The sequence below is a fragment of the Schistocerca cancellata genome, chromosome 6 (assembly GCF_023864275.1).
Source record: "Schistocerca cancellata isolate TAMUIC-IGC-003103 chromosome 6, iqSchCanc2.1, whole genome shotgun sequence".
In the NCBI taxonomy this organism is placed as follows: domain Eukaryota; kingdom Metazoa; phylum Arthropoda; class Insecta; order Orthoptera; family Acrididae; genus Schistocerca; species Schistocerca cancellata.
In genome coordinates, this window is record NC_064631.1 from 103,534,882 (window position 1) to 103,560,068 (window position 25,187).

At 44.2% G+C, this 25,187-nt stretch overlaps 1 protein-coding gene and 1 non-coding gene across 2 annotated transcripts in view; one reads left to right on the top strand and one right to left on the bottom strand.

Annotated features, from left to right (window-relative positions):
- The window catches only part of LOC126088171 (SH2 domain-containing protein 3C), a 1,167,763-nt gene that overhangs the window by 1,075,396 nt on the left and 67,180 nt on the right, over positions 1-25,187 (bottom strand). The window lies entirely within an intron of this gene.
- Positions 1,973-2,180, top strand: LOC126090317 (small nucleolar RNA U3). Its single transcript, XR_007521162.1, has one exon. It is a non-coding gene; the product is annotated as a small nucleolar RNA U3 (small nucleolar RNA).

A 25,187-nucleotide genomic window follows, 5' to 3' on the forward strand; every position in this document is an offset into this window, starting at 1 on the left:
AGCAGCTTAGTACGCTGCTCTGCAGCCTACAGACTTTTTAAAACGTAGGAAGAAGAGAAGAAAGAATAAAAGCAGGTGATAAAACGGTGACTTAAATTGTAAAACGGCGGAAAATTGTGGAAAGTTAAAACATAAAGCAAGGGATTGACAATGCTAATAAAATACACAGGAAATCAGACAAGTAACATAGTAGACAGACAATTAAAAAAGCATGGCGACAGTCTGGTTTCTGTTCGCAAGAGATATAAAAATCACACCCAGCGACAGTATGATGTCCGTTCGCAACACTGTCTTTATTGTTTTCAAATAGTTTACTATAATCTGTTCAAGTATATACCGTCAGTATAGCGGTTGCTCAAAATCTATGTACAGGTTCAGAACAGTCTATCTGAATTTCGTGCAGTTCTCAACCCACGGCATTGCAAAGCTAACCAACACAGACACGTTGGTGACAGCTGAATCACCGTGAGTCACCCACTGTTGGCTCCTCGGCCTAACGGGTCTAGCTCACTAGAGTCACCTAGTGGAGGCAGGTGAAATACGGTGTTTCCATAGAATTCCTGTAACCACTCGTGTAAATACATTTTCCGCAGTACAACTGGAACAGATTTTGAAATTGATAACAAGGAGAATAATCGACATCATATATTACTGTAGAAGGACGTAATATAAATATTTTTGTTCATAATTAACCTTATAAGCTGTGGTGTCCATTGTTCTCGAACGCTTCGTGCTCTCGGCATAAAGATAAGTATGAGAGTCGGCGGGTTCGAAGTTAAGTGGCCGGACATGGGGGTTGCACCCCTCTACCATCCTCCACACCTACAAATCCTTAATCCGTCCCATCCTCTGTTATGCCAGTCCTGCCTGGATATCTGCCCCCCCCAAATTCTATCAGTCCCTCCAGATCCTTGAGCGTCATGCACTCCGCCTCGCCTTCCGTATCCGCCTCCCGTCCCCCACGCGGATCCTCTATGATCTCATTCCTTTCCCCCATCTGCTCCTCTTCCTCGAACATATCCGCATCCTCTACACCTCCCGCCGTCTTGAACCCCCTCACCCCCTGGTTGCTCCTCTCCTCTCCCATCCTCGCCCCCTGCCCCGTCTTCACCGTTGTGTCCCCCCTACCCTCCATCTCTACACCCTCCATCTCCTTTCCCAAGGTGGCTTCCGTCAACTCCCCCTCCCGGATGATGCCCTCTCTCCCTCCATTTATCCTTCCTATCAACTCTGATCCTCCCTCCCCCTCCTTTCCTCTGTCCTTTCCCTGGGCTCCCTCTTCCCCCCCCCCCTTCCGTACTGTTTCCTCCCCACTACACCTCTCCCTACCTCCCTTCTCCCCCCCAGTCCTTTTGCATTCCCCTCCTCTGCCTACCCCCCTCCCTGTCGCGTCTGCCCCCCACCCCTCTTATGGGTCCTCATCCTCCATCAGCTCCTTTCCCGGTTCCCCCCCCCCCTTCGCTTCTACTCTCCTTTCCCCCCCTTTTTGTTTTCCCATCTCCTGTCCAGTTTCCCCCCACCTGCTCTCGACTGTGGTGTCAACTTTGCCGACTTTTTCGTGCTGTGTTCTAGTGACTATTCAGTGTTGTGTTGCGAACAGAAACCATGCTGTCGCTGGGTGTGCATTTTATCTACTTTGCGAACAGAATCCAGACTGTCGCCGTGTTTTTTTAATTGTCTATTGTTTCCACTGTCTGCTCCGTCTGTATTTTTATTAGCTTCATCATCCCTCTGTTGTTTGTTTTAATTTCCCCATTTTCTTTTCACCTTGTTACTCACTAAGTCCCCGATTTTATCGCCTGTTTTTTTATTATTGTTTATTCTCCTGCTCTTTGTCAGAAAATCTGTAGGCTGCAGAGCGGCGTCCTAAGCTGCTGCCAGCCCGCCCCCTTCGGGGGGAATTGAAATTCAATAAAAAAAAAAAAAAAAAAAAAAAAAAAAAAAAAAAAAAAAAAAAAAAAGGTTCGAAGTTAAGATCATACTTCACAGGATCATTTCTGTAGTATGTCTTCAACTCTCTCTAGTTCAAAGCTGGAGTAGACGCCACCACGATGATGAGGTGTAGTACAGTCCCTGAGCGTGAGGCAAGTAGAATGGGATTTATAGGATCTCAGGTGCTATCGATGATCGTTCACCATGCTTTCTGGAGTATGGGAAGGGACTTGTGCTTCCTGAGTGGTTCTTCAATACATATTCAAACACGTGTTCTAGTGTTTCTATGGCCATTTTGTCCGCCCCGGTAGCTGAGTGGTCAGCGTGACAGACTGTCAATCCTAAGGGCCTGGGTTCGATTCCCGGGTGGGTCGGAGATTTTCTCCGCTCAGGGACTGGGTGTTGTGTTGTCCTAATCATCATCATTTCATCCCCATCGACGCGCAGGTCGCCGAAGTGGCGTCAAATCGAAAGACCTGCACCAGGCGAACGGTCTACCCGACGGGAGGCCCTAGCCACACGACATTTCCATTTCCATTTACGGCCATTTTCAGTTATTAGTATCTGGAATTTGAACTTGGATTTTCTAACAGACTGGTGTGTGTGAAGTACATTGAATTTTTCTGACACCTACTGTTAATCGAAAGCACTGCGTATGTAACACTTTTCTTCCCTGTGTATACGGTAAAAGTTTTACTGTAAATTATTAAAAGCCATTGTTACCGTATTTGTTTCGAGAAAATGTCACGTATGAGGTGCGCGACTAGAGTGGACCAGCGAGCCACGTACGTGCGGGATTTTTGCTTTGAAATTGCCTGTTCCGCAGGATCAAGAATGTCGGACTACGCCACATATTTAAGGAATAAATGCAACCGACATTTGTGAAATGGGGATAGATATATTATCCTCGAAGATTTTTCAATGTGGTATTCAGCATGAACTCTTTTTCTTTTATGGCAAGTGCGTTTACAGCTTAAAATGTAACAACTATTCTGAAGTGATTTTATGGCATTCGTTTGGTTCATCCGAAACATTAAAGGCTTACTAATAGAAAACTTACTTAAACATTATACACAGTTCTCTTTTGCTCTTACATACATTATCAGTCTTGAATGTTCTGCAGCATGTACTAAGATGTGTTGTATTTTATTGTGTCATAATGATAACTTTAACTCTCTCTTGAGTACAGTGGCACAGACTGAGTAGCAAATAACAGCTGGCTGGTGTGTTGGTGGAATCTATGACACCGGAAGAAAGGAAGATAAAGATTTAACGTACCGCCGATGACGAGTTTATTAGAGTGAAACAGGAAAGCAAATGACTAGTAGTGGTAGAATGTACCCTCCACTATGCACAATACGGTGCCTTACGGAGTACGAATGTAGATGTAGAAAGTGTGAGCTGGTGTGAGACAGCAGGAAGTGACTATAAAGCTGAAATGTTCACGAAGGGAAAAGACAGATTCTAACTGGAGATGGTTTTCATGGACGTTTCGAATCACACGAGATTCCAGTATTTGACCTGCGTCGATCGACAGTGATTCGTTTCCATACTCAGCGGTATTTGTAGCCATAGTGTACAGTATTTATATGGTGGGCATTTCGTCTTTATGCTGCGATGTTTTCTGCGAAACTAATGTGGTTCAAATGGCTCTGAGCACTATGGGACTTAACTTCTGAGGTCATCAGTCCCCTAGAACTTAGAACTACTTAAACCTAACTAACCTAAGGACATCACACACAGCCATGGCCGAGGCAGGATTCGAACCTGCGACCGTAGCTGTCACTCGGTTCCAGACTGTAGCGCCTAGAACCGCCCGGCCACCCTGGCCGGCTAATGTGCTAACATAAAACGATCACAGATTCATTGATACGTTTCGTATGAGTTCAATGTATTATACGTAAATCTCATGTTAAAAATACAGTGCAAAGTTAAACGTGATATAACACAGAGCGGCAAAGTGCTACAGATACGAGAACGTATTCTCGATCACCGCAAGTCAGCGTTCATACAAATAGGAAGTATACCTTCTGGAACTAATGAAGAACTTGGGAATTCAACGAACTAGTGATAATATAGTTAAGAGTCATAATAGTGTAAATATTATCTCAAAATTTTGTATGTCTTTATGCATGAAGCTAAGCGCCAATGGCTGGAAATATACCACAAATAAATTAATTTTATAAGATCAATAATTCATAAACACAGTGACTGAATGAGGTGTACACATATAATCTTCGAAATAGGTCACTTGGTGTTATGGAAGTTCGGAGTCTTTTCTCGTGGTGTAACGAAACCTCGAAGTCTTTTCTCCTCGGCCTGGTTCTTTTGCAGTACCAGTTCACTGGACTGCCGCCGCCAGATTTCAGAACAATGACGGTGTTCCTCTTTTGTCGTCACGCTGCAATATTTGTACGTTTGTTTTCCACTCGTACGTGGAAAACAAACGTCTTTTGTTGAGCTCAGCGCACATAAAATGAGCGCTGGTACGCCCTGTTGGCAGGCGATAGGGTCTAGCACGAACACGAGCCAAAGACAACGGCTTATTCCACATTCGTTGGTACACTGTCCGACAATGTTGGTGCGGTTTGAGGTAGTACTACAACATAAACTAAAGAAAATAAAACAACAAAGTACTGCAGTTTTCAGTATGATTTGGTGTTCATTTTATTATGGCACTTGGGTGTTATTAAAAACGTGGCGTTTTGAAATCGACATGTATCGAGTATAAGATCTGCGGTGGCTCTTCATAACGGCATCTTGACTTCTAAGCAAGGCCACTTCAGGGAAATGATAGAAAACCACATCAGTTTAACACTGTTCAAGTTGGAGCAGCGGGTGTATCGTATTTAGGAGAGAAGACCATGTCCCGCCTTAATAACTGCTATATGTAAGCAAGTTTACGTTCTAAGGCCGTACGGTCCAGAATAGATACGCCATTCAGGCAAAATCGCCGTCAGCACTGAAGCAATCGTCTCACCGACGCACCAGGATAAAGATACCCGTTCGGTAACAACACCGTGTCCTGCTGCGTGAAGGAGTCTGTAATTGGCTGATGAACATCCTCGTGCAACAGGAATCGTCGACCCTTCAATACCATTTTAAGGGACTGAAGTCGTGGCAATGGCATGGGGGGAGATTGGACTGTAGGGCTGGTGCTAGAGTGTTCCTTCGCGTTTCCACTTCACAGCCACATCACCAACAGTCTCACTTGAGTTGGCGTAACTTCTGCGTTACGAATTTGCGATATGAGGTCGCGCATTATTATCGACCAGCAGTACGCCTTGTCGCACTGCTCCACAACGGTAGATTCTATCGGTGTTTGTACTTTGGCAGCCAAGAGAAGAATAACAGTATAACCTGGTAATGACGCCCGTCAGCACATGAGACCTGCCTGCTTTTGCTGAGGTGGAGTTGTTCCTTCACGTTTCCACTTCATGATCACATCACCAAGAATCTACCTGGACACCCTTAGTAGGGTTACTATGTCGCTGATGGAGTTAGTTCCACGTTCCATGGATTATTTGAGCGATAAAAAGTAATGATGTTTAAGGAGCCGTTTTATATTCATATCACAAATGATTTTGTAAATATGCCTACATGCTGATCATTTTTTTAATGGCTATTCCACGGATTCACTGAGTTATCGTGACCAACCCAATAGCAGAGGTTTCTAATGCTGTACACGATTTGCTATTTATAACAATGTTAATATTAGGACTGTTGATATTTTTAAAAATATTGGCAATCCGTTATACCGATATTTAAAAAAATATCAGTAACAGCCCTGGATATACAGGGTGTTACAAAAAGGTACGGCCAAACTTTCAGGAAACATTCCTCACACACAAAGAAAGAAAATATGTTATGTGGACATGTGTCCGGAAACGCTTACTTTCCATGTTAGAGCTCATTTTATTACTTCTCTTCAAATTACATTAATCATGGAATGGAAACACACAGCAACAGGACGTACCAGCGTGACTTCAAACACTTTGTTACAGGAAATGTTCAAAATGTCCTCCGTTAGCGAGGATACATGCATCCACCCTCCGTCGCGTGGAATCCCTGATGCGCTGATGCAGCCCTGGAGAATGGCGTATTGTATCACAGCCGTCCACAATACGAGCACGAAGAGTCTCTACATTTGGTACCGGTGTTGCGTAGACAAGAGCTTTCAAATGCCCCCATAAATGAAAGTCAAGAGGTTTGAGGTCAGGAGAGAATGGAGGCCATGGAATTGGTCCGCCTCTACCAATCCATCGGTCACCGAATCTGTTGTTGAGAAGCGTACGAACACTTCGACTGAAATGTGCAGCAGCTCCATCGTGCATGAACCACATGTTGTGTTCTACTTCTAAAGGCACATGTTCTAGCAGCACAGGTTGAGTATCCCGTATGAAATCATGATAACGTGCTCCATTGAGCGTAGGTGGAAGAACGTGTGGCCCAAACTAAAATGAGCTCTAACATGGAAATTAAGCGTTTCCGGACACATGTCCACATAACATCTTTTCTTTATTTGTGTGTGGGGAATGTTTCCATAAATGTTTGGCCGTACCTTTTTGTAACACCCTGTATAGAGGAAAGTATTGATTCATCGATATAGCTGCAGAAAAAATATTAACGTACTGGCCTATGAAAATAAAGGCTGCGCATTGTAAATATACTGCCGATTTTCGAGCTGTATATTTAAGTATTGATTTATTATTAGATCCTGTGTATATCAACAATCTAACAGCCTTCCTATCCCTCTTCGAGCAAGAATTGAAAGGTTGAAAGGTCTCTGTTGGATTCCTTTCATGTTAATTTCTTAAATATGTTGTCATTTATGGCATAAATTCCTCTTCTAAATTTACTGTGGCGTTTCTGACTATCTGGGAGGACACTGAGTAGTGGAACGTGTTACTTTTACACATAAACAATAACGATCTGTCACACTACTACACTTTAAAACACAGTTTATATGTAATTCATGTCACACAGTCTCATACAGAACCTCATACGCTTTCTTTTATATACTGTATATGATAAGATACTGTCATCCCCCTTCCCTTCTGTGTAAAAGGATGAATGAGCAAATGTATTTCTAGTTGCATGCTTGAGGGTAGCAGACAAGCCTGTCTGCTAGAGAACAGTAGGACCAACGTCGGAACAGGTAGCTACGCTTCCTAAAAGCAGAGAGGTTTCTATCCTTAGTATGGTCCTGTCCGTCCCTTGTCATGTTGGTATAGGAAGCTGCCCCTCTGGCCACTTCCGTTTTGTATTTGTGAGCCACCCTCAGAAAGGGACCAGGTCAGTCTGTCCGTGGCGAGCGTAGAAAGTGGTAAGATCTCCGGCTAAGCGCGTGTCTGCTAAGTCCGTAGGACAATGGATTTCTTAAGTTCAGCCTAACTGAAAATTTAATCACCTTTATTTCAGGTTTAGCTCTAAAATATCTAATGTTATCTTAAATTGCAACGCAGTGTATTTCGAGTGTGAAGTTCAGAATATTTTCCAGTAGTTGCTTTGTCACTACTTTGTGAGAAAAGTAGAACCACGTGTTGATCAGTAACTCTAACTAAGATCATCAATCTTAAATGCGAGTGTGTGTGAGATTATAACATCTCGTCTTGACAATATTTTTCAATATAGCAACTTTTCTTTATGTTCAACCCACGTGGGGTGTACTTTGTGAGACCACTACCACGTGCTTATATAATTGTTTGACCCATCAGGTTAAAGTAAGACGTTAGTAACCAGTTCGAGGTTTTTCTTTTGTAAATTGCTTTTCGATCTAATTTATTTTAATTATCAAAATTATTGTGGAGTTACACGGTTTGTGTAAACCAAGTTGACCACATGAAGCATGTGGTGTAATCATCAAAGTAGCCCTCAGCTATTCTTTTTGGGAAGATTTCACAAAGAGTTAATATGAATTTAGTATACCAGTGTGTGGTAATTACATGACGGACAGGATTGTGCTACGAACGTAATTTCTTTGGGTGAAAATTGAATCGGTTGGTTGTGGTTAATTTCCTCTTACATATGTTTCAACGTTCTTCGTGTGTTATTTTATGAATGCAGTGTTGTATGCAGTCTCCCAATCTTGGCTCCATATTTGATGTGTTCCGTAAGATTACAATCTCACATTTTCACAATCCTAAACATATATAAGAGAATTTAAATAAAAAGAAGTAAATCAGTTTATATTTGGAAATTTATTTTAACATTGATCATTGAAATTTCAGCATATTAAACTTGAGTCGTAACTAAGCTGGTGCCTTATTTAGGATTGTGAAAATGTGAGATTGTAATATATATATATATATATATATATATATATATATATATATATATATATATCACCGGTTGTCGTATGACTATTAAAAGATTATAATTAATGTTAGTCTGGTTGGGAATTTGGTAAGCTAGGCTGGATACCTGGTGAAACAGTTGCGCAGTAATGCAAGGTTAACTTCCTCAGATAGCTCACAGCTTTTAACCTGCTTTTATTGTCTATCAGCACCGCTTACACCACAAAATAAAGCAGCAACGTTACAAGGTAACCGAAGCACGTTCACGCTTCTTGATAACCACTTTGCTAACAATGGTAACTGCTTGTAAGTGGCACAATAAAAGGTATCCGATCGGCCCATTGTTCTCTTTCGTCACATATCGGATTTGTCCGGAACACTTAATTTCGACTTCCCTGTTTTTTTCATTTCTGCCAACGTCAATGACCTAGCAGCTGTAGTGTCAGAATTGCGTGGTGAAATTGAACTTACAGTTTCTGTTGGTAGCACCAAGCGTCGATTACGTCAACACTTCCCCTCACACGTCTCCACCCACCGCAAAGACCGGTCTTGTCATTTAGTTTAGATTTTCGTTCATCAATTTTAGCAAGTATTTTTTAAGAATGCCATTGTGAAGAAATAGAGTAGTCGCGTTAAAAATTGTTTTTCGATGCAAGTGGTGTGTGCTATTCCTTCACATATTGTATCTTGTTATCCCATTCACATACCCCCCCCCCCCCCCCCCCGGCGCGCATTCTGACTTCTTCTTTGTGCCACTTACACTTGCTTCACAAACTCAAAAAGAAAGACTGGACGTTTTGAAAGTAAAATTATGTTCTAGAACAATTTCAGATATTTAGCGAAAATTAGGAAAAAAATACATAATAATAATATCGTCACTCGATACTGTCAATTCGGTATTGATATGGTGCGAAAAGTGGCAACTGACCCTGAATAAAGAAAAGTGTGAAGTTATTCACATGAGTGCTAAAAGAAATCAGCTAAATTTCGATTATCCGATAAGTCACACAAATCTGAAGGCTGTAAATTCAGCGAAACACTTAGGGATTACAATTACAAATAATCTAAATTGGAACGATCACATAGCTAATATTGTTGGTATTGTTGGTAGAGCAAACCAAATACTGCGAGTCATTGGCAGAACACTTAGAAGGTGCAACAGGTCTACTAAAGAGACAGCTTACACCACGCTTGTTCGCCCTATTCTGGAGTATTGCTGTGCGATGAGGGATCCAGATCAGCTGGGACTGACGGATGACATCGAAAAAGTACAAAGAAGGGCAGCTCGTTTTGTATTATCGCGAAGTAGGGGAGATAGTGGCACAGACATGATACGTGAATCGGAGTGGGAATCATTAAAACAAAGGCGTTTTCGTTGCGTCAGGATCTTCTTATGAAATTTCAATCACCAGTTTCCTCTTCCGACAGCGAAAACATTCTGTTGGCACCCACCTACATAGGGAGAAATGATCACCACGATAAAAGAAGAGAAATCAGGGCTCGCGCAGATAAATTTAAGTGCTCGTTTTCCCTCGTGCCGTTCGAGAGTGGAACGGACCTCTGCCAGGCACTTTATTGTGAATAGCAGAGTAATCACGTAGATGTAGATGCAGATATATCGACATATTGCGAGGTGCCGGGGCAAGCAGTGTATTTAATACTAAATTCTTCTAGAATCTCCATATGTAAATGATGCTCTAAGCCCCCCCTATTCTAACTCCGACTTTTGCTGTTGCACATGGATTAAAAAATATACGCAAACTGACTGTAATCAACCCTGCAAGTGGAGTAGAAAAGAGTTTGGCACCTGCAATAGTTTAATTTGATAAATAAGTTAAATAAAGGAAGGTTTCACTAACGTAGTGAGAAATGATGGGTTGCTCTACCGATTAACAGAATGAAAGTTCTGTCCAAAATAACAATATGATTTATTAAGACTAAACACAAAATAATAAACAAAAACACATGAAACATTTATAATACATCAAATAGGCTCAAACTGGATACTCAAACAAACGCTATGAAGGTGAAGTTGTCCCTAAACTAGATTGTGAGGTTTAAGACGAAGTGGTATGTGGAGCCAATTCCTTGCCACTCAAATCTTAAGAGAGACACACAGCTAACCCAACATTAATTGCTGCTACTCAAGACAGAACAAAGTTAGAAAAAGACGAACAGGCGCGGTCTGCTGAGCTCTGATTATCACCTAGGAAAATCCCTATCTGCCAGTGCTGCGGTGATACATTACCAAACTGTCTTCTTAACTGCCAGAACACGATCTGGCGTACCGGAGGCGATGGCTGGTTGCTTCGACGTCCTCGACCGAAAGGCGGGAGCCGACTACCTAGAGCACCCGTACAGGCCGAACACACAACATTCCCGCCCCCACGACAGTGGCCGTGGTTAAACGTTCCAATCAGCAACTCGAAAACCGGCGGAAAATTCCACTGTATTGCCGGAGCACTACCATTCCACCAATGGAGATTCTTGGCGCCAATTTCTGCGCTGATTTTGTTACGTCACGGAGCTATGCCCTGAGCAAGCCAATCACAGTTACTATTTTGCAGAAAGCGCGGGAATTTTCCCGCCACAGCTGCCTGGGTACACAAGTCATTCCCACGCCTCGCTGGTAGCCCGCCAGAAAGTGTTTTCGCTAAGTTTCTGCGAAGTAACGGAACCCCTAGCCCAGCCGCTACTTCAGACCCCTCCGGGCGTGTCTTTTGACAATGTTGGCGTCTGCAAAGCATTCACTCGACTTCCTCACACCCGTCGGCTTAACGCTTTCCAGATCAGGAGAGCCCGCCTGTCACCAGACCACCCGGCTGACGAGAGACGCTGCGTGGGAAGTCCGCGTGTGAAGGAATAGCGACTTTTTACTGCATGCAATTAGAGAGGAAAACCGTAAGATAGAAATATGAGAGTGGGCTCATGCCACCTCTCAATATAAGGGACAAAATGTCAGTAAAAAAGGAACTTTGATAGTTGCGCCATTGTCAGTTTTCCTAGATGAGACAAACGACATGCGCGGGGCAGAGAAAATACGCATCGACGGGTCGACGGCACGGAAAACGAGGCAGACGCGGCAATCGGCGTGGGCGGCGAGCGCTTCTGCAGCGCGTCGCGTCGCGAGGGCCTAGCGGTGTGCCGTTAGCCGGCCGCGGGCAGACGGAGGGAGCCCCGGCCACAGTCGGCTGTGAGCAGTGAGCGGCTACGGCGACGGCCTTTTGCGGAGGGACCGGTCCGGCCGCCGCAGACGCGCTGTCTGCCCCCCACGACCGCCTCGGCGCCACACGGCGTCTGCCGCAAACTTGGCCGAGCGGGGGACACCACCACCGCACCGAGAGGCGCCTATCCGCATCTTCCCCACATACGTCAATTAAAACTATTACGTCTTACATAGAGCCTACTCTGTGCCATCGCCTCTCAAGTAGTCCCCTTACGAGCGAACACACCCATCCTAACTTTACTGCCATGTTTCAGATCTGTAGTGAGAGCCTTTCTTTGCTAGAGTGCTCAGTAACCACTGCGATTTCACATTAATCTCCTGACTTGAAGAGTGAGTTGTCACATGGAGCTAAGTCTGACGAGTACGGCTGGTGGTCAAAAACTCTCTCTCTTTTTTTTTTTAGTTAAAAGTATCTGTGGTGTCACCGCCAGACACCACACTTGCTAGGTGGTAGCTTTAAATCGGCCGCGGTCCATTAGTACATGTCGGACCCGCGTGTCGCCACTGTCAGTAATTGCAGACCGAGCACCACCACACGGCAGGTCTAGAGAGACGTACTAGCACTCGACCCCAGTTGTACGACGACTTTGCTAGCGACTACACTGACGAAGCCTTTCTCTCATTTGCCGAGAGACAGAATAGCCTTCAGCTAAGTCCATGGCTATGACCTAGCAAGGCGTCATTAGCCTTACAGTGCTTGTATTTAAAGAGTCTCATTTGTATCGTCAAGAGCGATGTACCACAATGATGGATTAAAGTTAAGTATTACAGCAGCTACGTACTTTTCTTTATAGCATTCATTACGTATCCTGTTTCAGACCTCACGCCCATCTGCGTGAGCTTAACGCGTGCCTTTCGGCTACTTCCGAGTGGCGTGGCTGTCTTGCTACGCCACAACAGTATCAGGACACCTTTTAGGGAACACTAGTAAGGGATGTGTCCACTCTTCGCCTGCAGGGAACGTCCATTAATTACGATATTGGAATACCTGTGTTAATCAGAATTATGATGCGAAGTTCCTTTGAGCATGCATGCATGTCCAAAGGGACAGCGACTGTGGCGATTACATCCGTTATGAAATACATTAAATGAATTCGAAACTTGGAATACGGACAACCGTGAGCTGTGGAATGAAATGACGCCAATAAAAATTTGTGCCGCACCGGGACTCGAACCCGGATTTCCTTGTTATGGCGAGCGGTCGCCATAGTATTTGACTCCTCCACAACTCACGGCTAGACGCAATTTTCCATCCGTCGCCATCCACGCATCAACAACCTGTACTTGTACATCCACTATGTATATTCCCGTACAGGTGAGACATTTTACTTAAAAGCCGCTTGCCCGGTGTAGGAGGATAAATACCATATTGTGGTGCCTGTGTTCAAAAATGGTTCAAATGGCTCTGAGCACTATGGGACTTAACTTCTAAGGTCATCAGTCCCCTAGAACTTAGAACTACTTAAACCTAACTAACCTAAGGACATCACACACATCCATGCCCGAGGCAGGATTCGAACCTGCGACCGTAGCGGCGTCGCGGTTCCAGACTGTAGCGCCTTTAACCGCTTGGCCACCCCGGCCGGCAGGTGCCTGTGTTATTCCGAATTACAATGCAAAGTTACTGGAATATGCTATTTATCCGCCGACACTGGGAAGCGACTTCGCCGGCCGCTGTGGCCGAGCGGTGTTAGGCGCTTCAGTCCGGAACCGCGCGACTGCTACGGTCGCAGGTTCGAATCCTGCGTCGGGCATGGATGTGTGTGATATCAGTAGGTTAGTTAGGTTTAAGTAGTTCTAAGTTATAGGGGACTGATGACCTCAGATGTTAAGTCCCATAGTGCACAGAGCCATTTGAACCACTTGAAACACATTTTATGTTTATCAGAGTGGAAAAAATACATAAATGATTATGTATTTACTGCATTAGAGAAACAGAGCTAATTGGCAACACCTCTATATCTCTGCACAACTAACTGATGTGTAAATTGCTGTGCCACTCCCTATTTTAGTGGAAAAACTTTCATACACATTCCATGACTAGCGGAGAAACATTCACCATTCGTGAGCACAAGAATATGCATGTACCATTCAGAATTTTTATAAACGTTCGAGTACAATAAACTTACACCGGTGACCTAAACGCGAGTAATTTAGGTATGTTAATAAAATAGTTCCGAACGCATTAACTGATGTGGATAAGGCCAAACATCTCTTCTTGCACAATCTCATCAACCGCCACCTCGTCACGAGTTGACTGACATCCGTAAGGAAATCGTAGTTTGTTAAAAATATTACAAGAGTACCGAAAACCTTGCTTCGTCACGCACTCGGTTTACAGACACTATTTGTGCAAAACAACTGACGCTCGGAAAATCGACGTTTGATCTGGTTAGTAATAACCATTCAAGGGTAACGCATAAAACACAATGGAGGAATACAACTAACGACGGAAGGTTTTCGTCTTCCGGACGTTGTGAAGCATGTAAGCGTAGCGCGTGCCTTTTACTGCCACGAGCGACAACATAAGTGCCGCTACAAGTGGTGAGATATTTAAGGCAGGCACTGCAGCGAGTTAATGACTCAAAATCTATTAGGCAGAAACCAAGGTCAACAGGCGCCACTATTCCTCTCAAACTTACTCTTTTCAGACCTGCCTCCGTAGTCTAGGGTGTTAACGCACGTCTACGGGGTAAGGCCCAGCTCGAACTGAGTCTTCCTGCCCACCATCACGAACTCATCACTTGCAGACTCATACAGCGGTGGGCTGCAATAATGGATTTATCGCTGCGACAAAGAGCCATCACCGTAATGGAGCTTCTATCGTATTGTATTGTATGAGACTGGGGACCTAGAAGCGACGGAGAGGCTACGTCCCGCCGTAGCCCTCAGTGGTTCACAACCCCACATCAGGCGATAGCAGTCCACCGATCCCACGACCGCCCCACACCGAACCCAGGATTATTTTGCGTTTTGGCCCCTAGTGCCCCCCCCCCCCCGGAACGTCTCATACCAGACGAGTGTAACCCCAAATGTTGGCGTGGTAGAGTAACTATCGTGTACACGTACGTGGAAACGGTGTTAACGCAGCAATCGCCGATATAGTGTAATTGAGGCGGAATAAGGGGAACCAGTCAGCATTCACCGAGATAGGTGGAAAACAGCCTAAAAAATCATCCACAGACTGGCCGGTACACCGGATCTCGACACTAATCCGCCGGGCGGATTCGTGCCGGGGAGCGGCACGCCTTCCCGCCCGGAAAGCACCGCGTTAGACCGCGCGGTTTTTTTTTTTTCGTTAAATCTCATTTTGTTCGCTCTCGTTTGTTGCATTTGTTCGTTGGCGACATCCCATTAGACCCTGTCAAGTTCACTGTTGATCCATAAACTCGGTTTTTTTTATTATTACAGAGGGCAGCTAACCCTCTGACCAAACACGCTGAGGTCCCGGCGGAGGTTCGAGTCCTCCCTCGGGCATGGGTGTGTGTGTGTGTGTCCTTCGGATAGTTTAGGTTAAGTAGTGTGTAAGTTTAGGGACTGATGACCTTAGCTGTTAAATCCAATAATATTTCACACACATTTTTTGAACAAACACGCTGAGTTACCTTGCCGGCAATGTGTGCCCCGAAGGCTAGTCGGGCGGGCAACTGGACCTTCATTCGTCAATGACTCGGCAGTTTACACACCTTCATTACGCGGAAACAGAGGAAACGGAAAGCTGCTCGTCTCTGGTGCAAGTTTTTATCATTTCTCTTTAGTTTGGGCTGTCGGCGATACACGAAAACCAACTCCTCAGCAAAAAGGTTTAAAACTATATAAACATGAAACATAATAAAGGGTAAAACATTTACACCGTTATAATTATCAGCTGTCAATTCACTCAGTTGGTGATGCGGCGTCTTTGAGCCTGCATCTAACACAGAGTCCTACCAGGCGCTTCTGTTCCTGGCGATCTTGACCTTTCCGTTGCCAAATGAATCGAACTCTCCTTCGTAAGTCTTAATTACTTCTGTCCGACGATCTCCCTTGGGTCTTTTCTGGTAAATTGGGCTCCAGTATAGTATTAGTTTTGCCCTTTGCCATCGTTTCTTTGAGCGATAAGACCACGCCAGTGTCCCGTTCATCGCACCTGCGCCGTAACTTGTGCAGCACGCCCACCATTATCCCTGGTGTCAGTTTCCGTTCTGTCAGGCAGCTATGTGATGTGTCTATGGTGAGGTGAGTTACTGTACACAGTGTGTGACGCATAGTCAAATATGGAACGTTTCTCGTCACGAAATTTGGCACCCGAGCGTTTAATGTACGGTGCGGCAGGATGTAGGGCCCGCAAGGCAGCACGAATGTGTAGAGAACGCTTTTCCAACAGGCGTCGTCCTAACTAGAAGAAGTTTATCTCCGTGGACACCGACTCACGGAAGACGGGGACATTCACGCAACAGAGGGTTAGCCAATCTTCCCGCCAAAGATATATAGCCGAACACTAGACTTTGAAGACATAGTGCTGGATCGTGTGGCCATCCCAACAAACACCTGTCAACTTGCCCATGAACCATGGAGGAGGAGGAGATTACTGTTTAAGGTCCCGTCGGCAACGAGGTCATTAGAGACGGAGCACAAGCTCGGATTAGGGAAGGATGGGCAAGGAAATCGGCCGTGCCCTTTCTAAGGAATAATCCCGGCATTTGCCTGAAGTGATTTTGGGAAATCACGGAAAACCTAAATCAGGATGGCCGGACGCGGGATTGAACCGTCGTCCTCCCGAATGCGAGTCCAGTATGTTAACCACTGCGCCACCTCGCTCGGTCATGAACCATGAAACGAACACTTCGAAGAATGCAGAGGGGAGAATACTGGTGGAACAGGTATAACACCTCTATCATAAAGAGAATGTGCAAGCACAGGGACCAACGGTTTTTGATCCTCACATTCACTTCTGTCTGTGGATTATACACTGGACTGCTGTAGTGTCGAACTTTGTACAAATTGTATTGTTCTCGGATGAGGACTCATTCACTCGTGATGGTGTTTTCAGCAGCCGCAACAATTATGTCTGGAGCAAATATAACCCCGATGCCACCCACATCGGTGGCCACTATAAACGATTCTCTGTCATGTCGAAGTTCACCTAATAAGATTCTATCTGCTGTCTCCGCCTTTGACTGCTCCACGCTTCCGGTGTACCTGCGAGATGTGCTACGACAGTTCTTGGAGACTGTACCCCTTGTTGCCCCCGAAAGGATGTAGTTTCAACACGACGGTGCACCAGCCCCTTCGATGTTAATGTCCCCGAACACCTGAACAACACGTAACCTCATCATTGGATTGGAAGGTTAAGTCCTATCCCAGGGCCAACACGACCGCTGGGTTTCACACCTCTAAGACTGATTCATATGGGGTTACGTCAGGACGTTGGTATATGAAATAGACGAAGAGCTACTTGCTAGGACTCGAGTTGACTGTCTTCGGGTACAACAGAGACCACGGATCTTTAAGAGAGTACGGCAGAACTTGTTGCGCCCTTGCCATGCATGCACTGAGACTGGGTTTCGCCACCTGCAACAATTACTATGAGCTGTATTGTTGCTATGCGTTGCACCCTATGTACGTCCATAACACGATAAATACGCATTTCCGTCCAATGGCTCCTTATCTCAGTAAAATCCACTGTCACCTGTTTCAATGTCACCCAAAAGATTTGGAGACCCTGTATATGAAAACAAACAACAACATTTAGTACACAACATTTTTTTCCGAGCTGATAATACTAACTTTATGAGTATCTACGAGGTTTAGCAGTGTCTTTCGTAAAGAAATGTTACACGTTGGCATTCTGAACCTTAAGTCACCTTGCTAGCCTATTTTGAAGAAAACACTGCACAAGTGGCAAGTCTTTTTCCATGACAGGTAAGATACTGTAAATTATGAGGACGTGGTACTTTCCCGGTTCTCTCCGCCCCAGGCGCCGCCTCCCTAGTTGGTAGGTAGCGCAACATTTAACTGCCTAGGTGTCGTCCGGCGTTACGAAAGCAGTTTCCGTTCTCATAAACACACAGCGTGGGAATGCGGGCCCACCGCCAGCACGCCATTACGAGCCTCCGTCTCGGGTTCCTACTCGTCGAATGGCGGGCCCGCGCTATTTTACGACCTGCCTCCGCGTGACGAGAATTACCATTGCTCGCTCAGGAGGGTACACAGAAAGCGAATGATGTAAGCGACTCAAGAGTTTCGTTCTTATTCAAGCGAAATTCCCCAAAAATACCGGAAAGAAATAACTTTCCTTAAAGTCAAACGATTCTGACGGCCTCAGCTACGCCATTTTGTTGTGCAGGCATGTTTAGGAAGACTACTTTTCTTTTTAGGGTTCTTGTCTCAATCGGCAAAAACGGAACCCTTGCACAATCACTTTGTTTTCCGTCTGTCTGTCTGTCTGTCTGTCTGTCCGACTGTTCAAAACCCTTTTTCTCGCGAACAGGTGGATGTATCAAGTTGAGTTAACTATGTGAAGTCGGGAAAGGCATATTGTCTGAGACTTGAAGTGCAGAAGAAGAAGAAGAAGAAGAAGAAGAAGAAGACGTGTGCTGAAGAGCTCCCTCGACAAGATACAGAAGAGACGGAACAAGAAACGTGTCGAACGCATGAATGGATGTTGGGAGATGAAGAACAAGTAATAAAGAACAAAAACGAAGCATAAGGAAACAAACGGAGCAGTAAAGACTATATAAGACAGCGTGGGATACTCAGTCATCATTTGCTAATTTGTCTGTAGGAAGGTGTAAAGCACCACAACTACTATCTCAGAAAAAGTCGGTAATCAAGTACTAGAAGACAGAAAGTTAGAGATGAAGTTGTACTGCATGTACAAAACCTGTAAGTGATACTGGTGAAGCCGGCCGTTGTGGCCGAGCGGTTCTAGGCGCTTCAGTCCGGAACCGCGCTGCTGCTACGATCGCAGGTTCGAATGCTGCCTCGTGCATGGATGTGTGTGATGTCCTTAGGTTAGTTAGGTTTAAGTAGTTCTAAGTCTAGGGGACTGATGACCTCAGATGTTAAGTCTCATAGTGCTTAGAGCCATTTGAACCATTTTGATACAGGTGAATATGTATATACCATTGGTAAACGACTGCAGTTATCATGAAAACCTTTCTCCTGATGCATTGGTGTGAATATTTACCACCTTGTACCTCATGTACATCTACAGCTACATAATAAATTGAGCTGGTTTATTAATTGCTATTCGCAAAGATTCCATAGTGGCACGTATTTCATTGCTATGCTGAGAAAAAAACCCTTTGTCACTTAAAGGGTTAACAGACATTAAAACAACAAAAGTAGGGAGTTTGTTTGTAAATAATGTTCTGCCACCAGTCACGATTTTCTCTTATTTAAGTTTTACACGACGCATTTCGGGAAATGATTCCCATTTTCAATAGTGTATTTCTTTGTATTATGCTGTTTTTTTCGTCATGTTTTCGATGTGTGAGATTCTGCTTTGTTTTATTGACTTCACTGCAATACGTAAAAAACGCAAAATTCTCAGTTAGTTATTGATTTTTATACGTAGTTCAAAATGGTTCAAATGGCTCTGAGCACTATGGGACTTTAACATCTGTGGTCGTCAGTCCCCTAGAACTTAGAACTACTTAAACGTAACTAACCTAAGGACATCACACACATCCATGCCCGAGGCAGGATTCGAACCTGCGACCGAAGCGGTCACGCGGTTCCAGACAGAAGCGCCTAGAACCGCACGGCCACACCGGCCGGCGATGTGTAGTTAGTGGCGCAATTTGGAAGAACTTGTACTTACAATTTTCTTATGGTCCAATTTGTGCATGTCTCACACACGTTAAACATCACTCACAACTTTCATATATTGCAGTAAAGTGCCGGCCGAAGTGGCCAAGCGGTTCTAGGCGCTACAGTCTGGAACCGCGCGACCGCTACGGTCGCAGGTTCGAATCCTGCCTCGGGCATGGATGTGTGTGATGTCCTTAGGTTCGTTAGGTTTAAGTAGTTCTAAGTTCTAAGGGTCTTATGACCTCAGCAGTTGAGTCCCATAGTGCTCAGAGCCATTTTGAACCAAGAGCATGTTACCGGTGGGAGCCGGCGCCTCTAAAGGCATCTTCGAGTGCCCGCCTGGACCTAGAGCAGGCGTTGCCGTTCCAGCAGACGGACTGAAGCGAGCACAGTGTAGAGTTAGGGGCCGCACACAGCAGTGCGTGGCTGCCGCTGCTGCTCAAGGCGCCCTCTGTGCTCGCGCGGCCCACGTGCCGCTGCCGCCCGCAAACACAACACGGCGGAGCGAGGCCCGCCCAGCGTGGGTGACCGGCCGACTCTGCTGTGTTGTGTTGTGTTGTTGTGCTGTGTCGCACTGCGACGTGCGGTCCGCACGCAGTACCTAGAACCGACGCCGGGCGCGCCCGGGTGCTGACTGCCCGTCTGGCGTGGGCGCCGTTCTAGGGGGTCACGGACACGAGCCCCTGCTGCTGCATGCCGCGAATGCCGCAAGCTCGCCACACGCCGTACGCCGTGCCGCTTACGGCCAGGGTGCGATTTGTGCTTTTACCAGTGGGGGGGGGGGGGGATGTCTTAGGGGGTTAGCAGAATTATATATGTTACTAGCTTGGACTGTGTTGCGTTACACATGGTTAAACAGCTATTTATAAATAGATGTTAATTCCGAAACTCACTATTCACGCGTATGCACTGTCAGAAAAGCCATCCCTAGTTATATCTTTAAAAGTACATTATAGGTAAAGCTTACTTACAAAATCATCTACATACAGGTATACAAGAGGAATTCAAAAAGTAGAGGCACATTTGTGAAAAGCTGTTCTTATTCTGATGATAGAAAACTGAAACATATTAATAGTATTAATAGTAAGACTTATTAAAAACTTTCAGCGTTCGGCTCCACAAATTTAAATATTATGTAGTTTTACTACAGTGTGTGGGAAATAAACATCCCAGGTTGGGATGCATAAACTATAACCAGAGGAGGAGATAGTCTGATGCAGAGGGGGCGAAATCCCCCCCATCCCCCCCCCTGCAAATCGCACACAGCTTACGACGGAAATTCCCCATCGCACCTCCTCAGATTTACTGGTAAGATGACTAAAAAAACTGAACAGACATCGAGCTTGAAAACAGGGAGGTCTACTGAACTGTGACAAAAAAAGCAGAATACACTGAAGAGCCAAAGAAATTGGTACACCAACCTAATATCGTGTAGGGCCCCGCAAACACGCAGAAGTGCCGCAACACGACGTAGCATGGACTCGACTAATTTCTGAAGTAGTGCTGGAAGGAACTGATACCACGAATCTCGCAGGGCTCTCCATAAATCCGTAAAGCCGCCGGCACACGGACCGTGCATCCGAACGTTGAGCGTGCCGATTTTTAGACGTCATAGCGTGGAATAGCACGTTCGGAAGTCTTTCCGAACGTGCAGAGCAATATCTGACATGTCAGATATTCTGAGCGTGCGTCTGAGCGTTGACCAATGAGATGGCACAACGCCACCTACGTCACACGCACGCCTCTCTCTCTTCAGTACAGAGTTGTGAGGCGCCATATTGGCATTCATTTCAAGTCTCTATGTATATATGCCGTTTCTGAGCACCAGGAAACTGAGAGTCACTGGAAAACCCGTTGTTAACTGTGTGATTCGTTCCAATAGAATAATGAGAAACGTCATATTCGTGGCAAAACAATTATTGTAACTTGCGTATTATAAGAGTAGGCTACATGAAGGCAGCGACACACTGAAGAGCCACTAAAAACGCATAGTTCTTGGTACAACTTGTTATAATTAAATTTCATTTAGTAACATACCTACGATTAAGGTTCTTCACTAAAAAGCATACTATGATTAGCCGTAAAGCGTGTGTTGTTGGCTTAGCGTAATGAGTAGCATCACCTTCTAGTAATGAGTCGTTTGTCAGGGCGGTGGTTCGCGTTTTGACACATCCAAATTTTTTTCCTAACATTCGCGTTTTTATTAGGTTCTAATCCTTTATTATTAGTTTAATATAAGTATATACTATAATATTTCTGAGGGGTCACTTTGTTCGATTGGCTTTTATCTACTAGACAGCTTGCGCTACTTGTATAAAGATATTTTGCTCCTTTTTCTTTTACGCTTCGTAATTCACGTTGCAAATGCAAAGATTCTGCTACTGGGTAGGAACAATGATCAAGTAAGTCTGACCTTGGGTTTTTACTAAAATGTGGGAATGATGAAATAATAAACATTATTTATTATTCTTATGCGGAGAAGTATTCCAAATATGTACCACACTGTTTGTAATGGAACTTCTATAACCCTGTGTCCTTATTGATTGGACATGGTGCTTTCCTTTTCGTGGACTATGGAGGAAATGTGCGCTTTAATAGGGCTAACGTGGGAATTTTACGCGGGCCCGTTGAGTAAACAGTGTGATTTACGAACTAGAAACATCCCTCAACTGTCGTTGGAGTGCGTTGCGATCGCTTATACCACGTTGGGGCCCACGTACCGTATGCACAAGTCGCATCGTTCCTGAGCGTTCAGCAGCACGTTGAACTCGGCACGCTCAACGTTAACTTTCGACAGCACGGTCCGTGTGCCGACGACTTAAGAGTGCGAGGAGGTGTAGATCTCTTCTGAACAGCACGTTGCAAGGCATCTCAGGTATGCTCAATAATTTTCATGCCTGGGGAGTTTGGTGGCCAGCGGAAGTGTTTGAACTCAGTAGAGTGTCCCTGGAGCCATTCTCTAGCAATTGTCGACGTGTGAAGTCTCGCATTGTCGTACTGGAATTGCCCAAACCCGTCGAAATGCACAATGGACATGAGTGGATGCAGGTGATCGGACAGGATGCTAACGTAAGTGTCACATCTCAGAGTCGTATCTAGGCGTATCAGGGGTCCCATATCACTCCAACTGTTCACGCCCCACACCGTTAAAGACCCTCCACCAGCTTTAACAATCCCCTGCTGACAAGAATAAAACACTCGGAACAAGTAATAGAGTCACCAGTAATTGATTGAAAATCGTACAGAATTTGTGTACGTGAAGTGCTGGTTCAATTCTCGGTAGTAGCAATAATTTTTTTACTTGTGTTTAAATTCTGCAATTTTTATCAAGTAATGAAAGCAGCATGTTTTCCTTTTAATTACTAATCGCATGAGGATAAATTAAAATCTGACAAAGACATGCAAAATGCATTGTTGTTAAATTAAAAGATCAGGTACATCAATCATACTGATCAGTCTCTAAAAATAAAAATCTATTTTATTTTCTATTTGATGTTTCGCAACTTTACATCAAATTTTAATGTATTTTGAAGTATGTTTTCAGTCGATCAATAATTTGAAATGAAATTTATTAATATTACTAAAAATCATTATTCAGTATTTGGTAATTTATTAACATTCACATTCCAAAATAAATATAAAATTACAGAAGTTACAAAAAGTTGCTATTAGAATCGAAACAGCGACTTCAGTATTCACAAATTTTACACACTATGCAATCAGCTACAGGCGACCCTCCTAAGTATTCGAAATGCTTTGTACAGGGTGGTTATAATTAAACTTTCGCTACTTGAGAGGGCTCCCATGAAACTCGAGGCGTCATAAACAATGAAACTTTGTGGAAACATTTGTAAGGACATGCGGAAGAGAAATAACGAATAAACCACTGACAAAAACGAAGTTAGATTTTCACATGAGAGGATAACATTTTTTAATTGTGCACCATTTTTAGGTTCTAGGTTGCACTCGTTGCTCATTACGACGACCATCTGCGTCCACGAAAGCCTGGAACCACACTAGAAATTGTTCCACTTTTGCCCGAAACAACTTTGCACCATGGAATATTCAGATGTGACACAGTTCGTGCATTGCTTGAAGAGCTCACATTGAGTCCAGAATATTTGTATATTTGATTTTAAAGAAGTTAATCATCCTATAAATTACATTTGTTTCATTTCACCATAATTGCCATATATTTCAAATTTTGCAATATTTTGGTTGCTAAATCTCTCATAACAATTTAATAGCTATTAAACGAAAAACAGTTAAAATTTTTTCGAAAATGAACTCAAATTTTAATAAAAATCTGGCGTTTGAAAGAAGATACGAAATGTATATTATTTTGGCGATGCGCTATAGTCCGGAGATGTTACAGAAACTATTTTAATATTATACACAATAATATATAGTTATCTTTACTTTTATAAACTTAGCTAACCTCAATATGCATGTTTTCTTTGTAACGTTTCACTCAGGTATGCAGAAAAATAAGTATAAAACTTAATTTGACCAGTTGCCGATCCTCGTGCAATCTAGAACTCCAAGCTGTCGAACCCGCCAGTAGTTAGTTAATCTTTGTGTCGAACTCGAGTAGGGCAGTGTTTTGTCGAAATGCCGCGAAGTATATTACTTTGTGAGCTATGAGTGACTTTTACCTTGGAATCAGTGATGTGTAATTGAAATTCCATTTGAAATTTTTAACGAAATTGTTAATTAAGGACAATCATTATTATGAAAATTGTGTAAGTTTACAAGAAGAGAAGAAGAAGAAGGGAGCAGCTGCATAAACCTCATTGCTCGCGATATGTGAATGAGAAATAATATGAATAAGTATCTAAGCTTACGTTTAAAAAACCTGGACCCTTTCATCAACCCCTAGACAGCAAGAAGACGACGTTCGCAGCCACAATTATATCGACGAAAAAATATGAATATTAAAACATTTGCTTATCGCAACAACCAGTTTACAAGTTTTTGTACGCTGCTGTTTCCCGTTATATACAACTACGCATTTACATAGGTATTTGGCTAGATGAAGAAATGCTATTCTCTATCGTCAAACTATCTAATAATGACTTTTAATGGCTTCTTGGGAACGGTACTGTCTGAGGGGAAAAGCGACAGAGGTACGTAAAGTACCCTCCACCATACACCTTAAGGTAGCTTCTAATGTATAGAGGAAAATGGAGATATAGTTCTACTGTTTTTCATGTAAATCGCGTTAAGATAAATGGCGGTATAGTCGCTCTGGAAAGGATACTTTTTACTAATGGTGGGACGGTTGCTTTGAAAAAGACACGCCCATTTTCCTGTCTCATACCAGACCAGCCCGAGCAGATGCTGCATCTAGAATGACGCTGTTGTCGACGGGATTTTTAATCCCAGTCTTCTTTCCTCCAAGGTGTAATCTGCGCCTGCTGTGGCTCACATATATACTTGTGTTGCGCTCGTGACGAGTTTATTGATCATACCGTCCAACAACTTGTTCCTGTATCTTAAGCCATACATGTTATGTTCTCAGCCCTTCATCTTGTATCTGGGCCCCATAAAAGCTTCACTTTATTCGCTGAAGCTCTATGGTCCATTAGGACAGAAGTATCGAGCCAAATGGTTCAAATGGTTCTGAGCACTATGGGACTTAACTTCTGCGGCTATCAGTCCCCTAGAACTTAGAACTACTTAAACCTAACTAACCTAAGGACATCACACACATCCATGCCCGGGGCAGGATTCGAAGCTGCGACCGTAGCGGTCTCGCAGTTCCAGACTGTAGCGCCTAGAACCGCTCGGCCACAACGGCCGGCAGTATCGAGCCGTATGACATCCTAAGAGGAGGAAGACAATCGCAGGCGAGACAGAAATTAGGCCAGAATAAAAGGGCTATTGCTAGTTCGAGCTGCGACTGACAAACCCGCTTGATCATGGTTCCAGTAGTT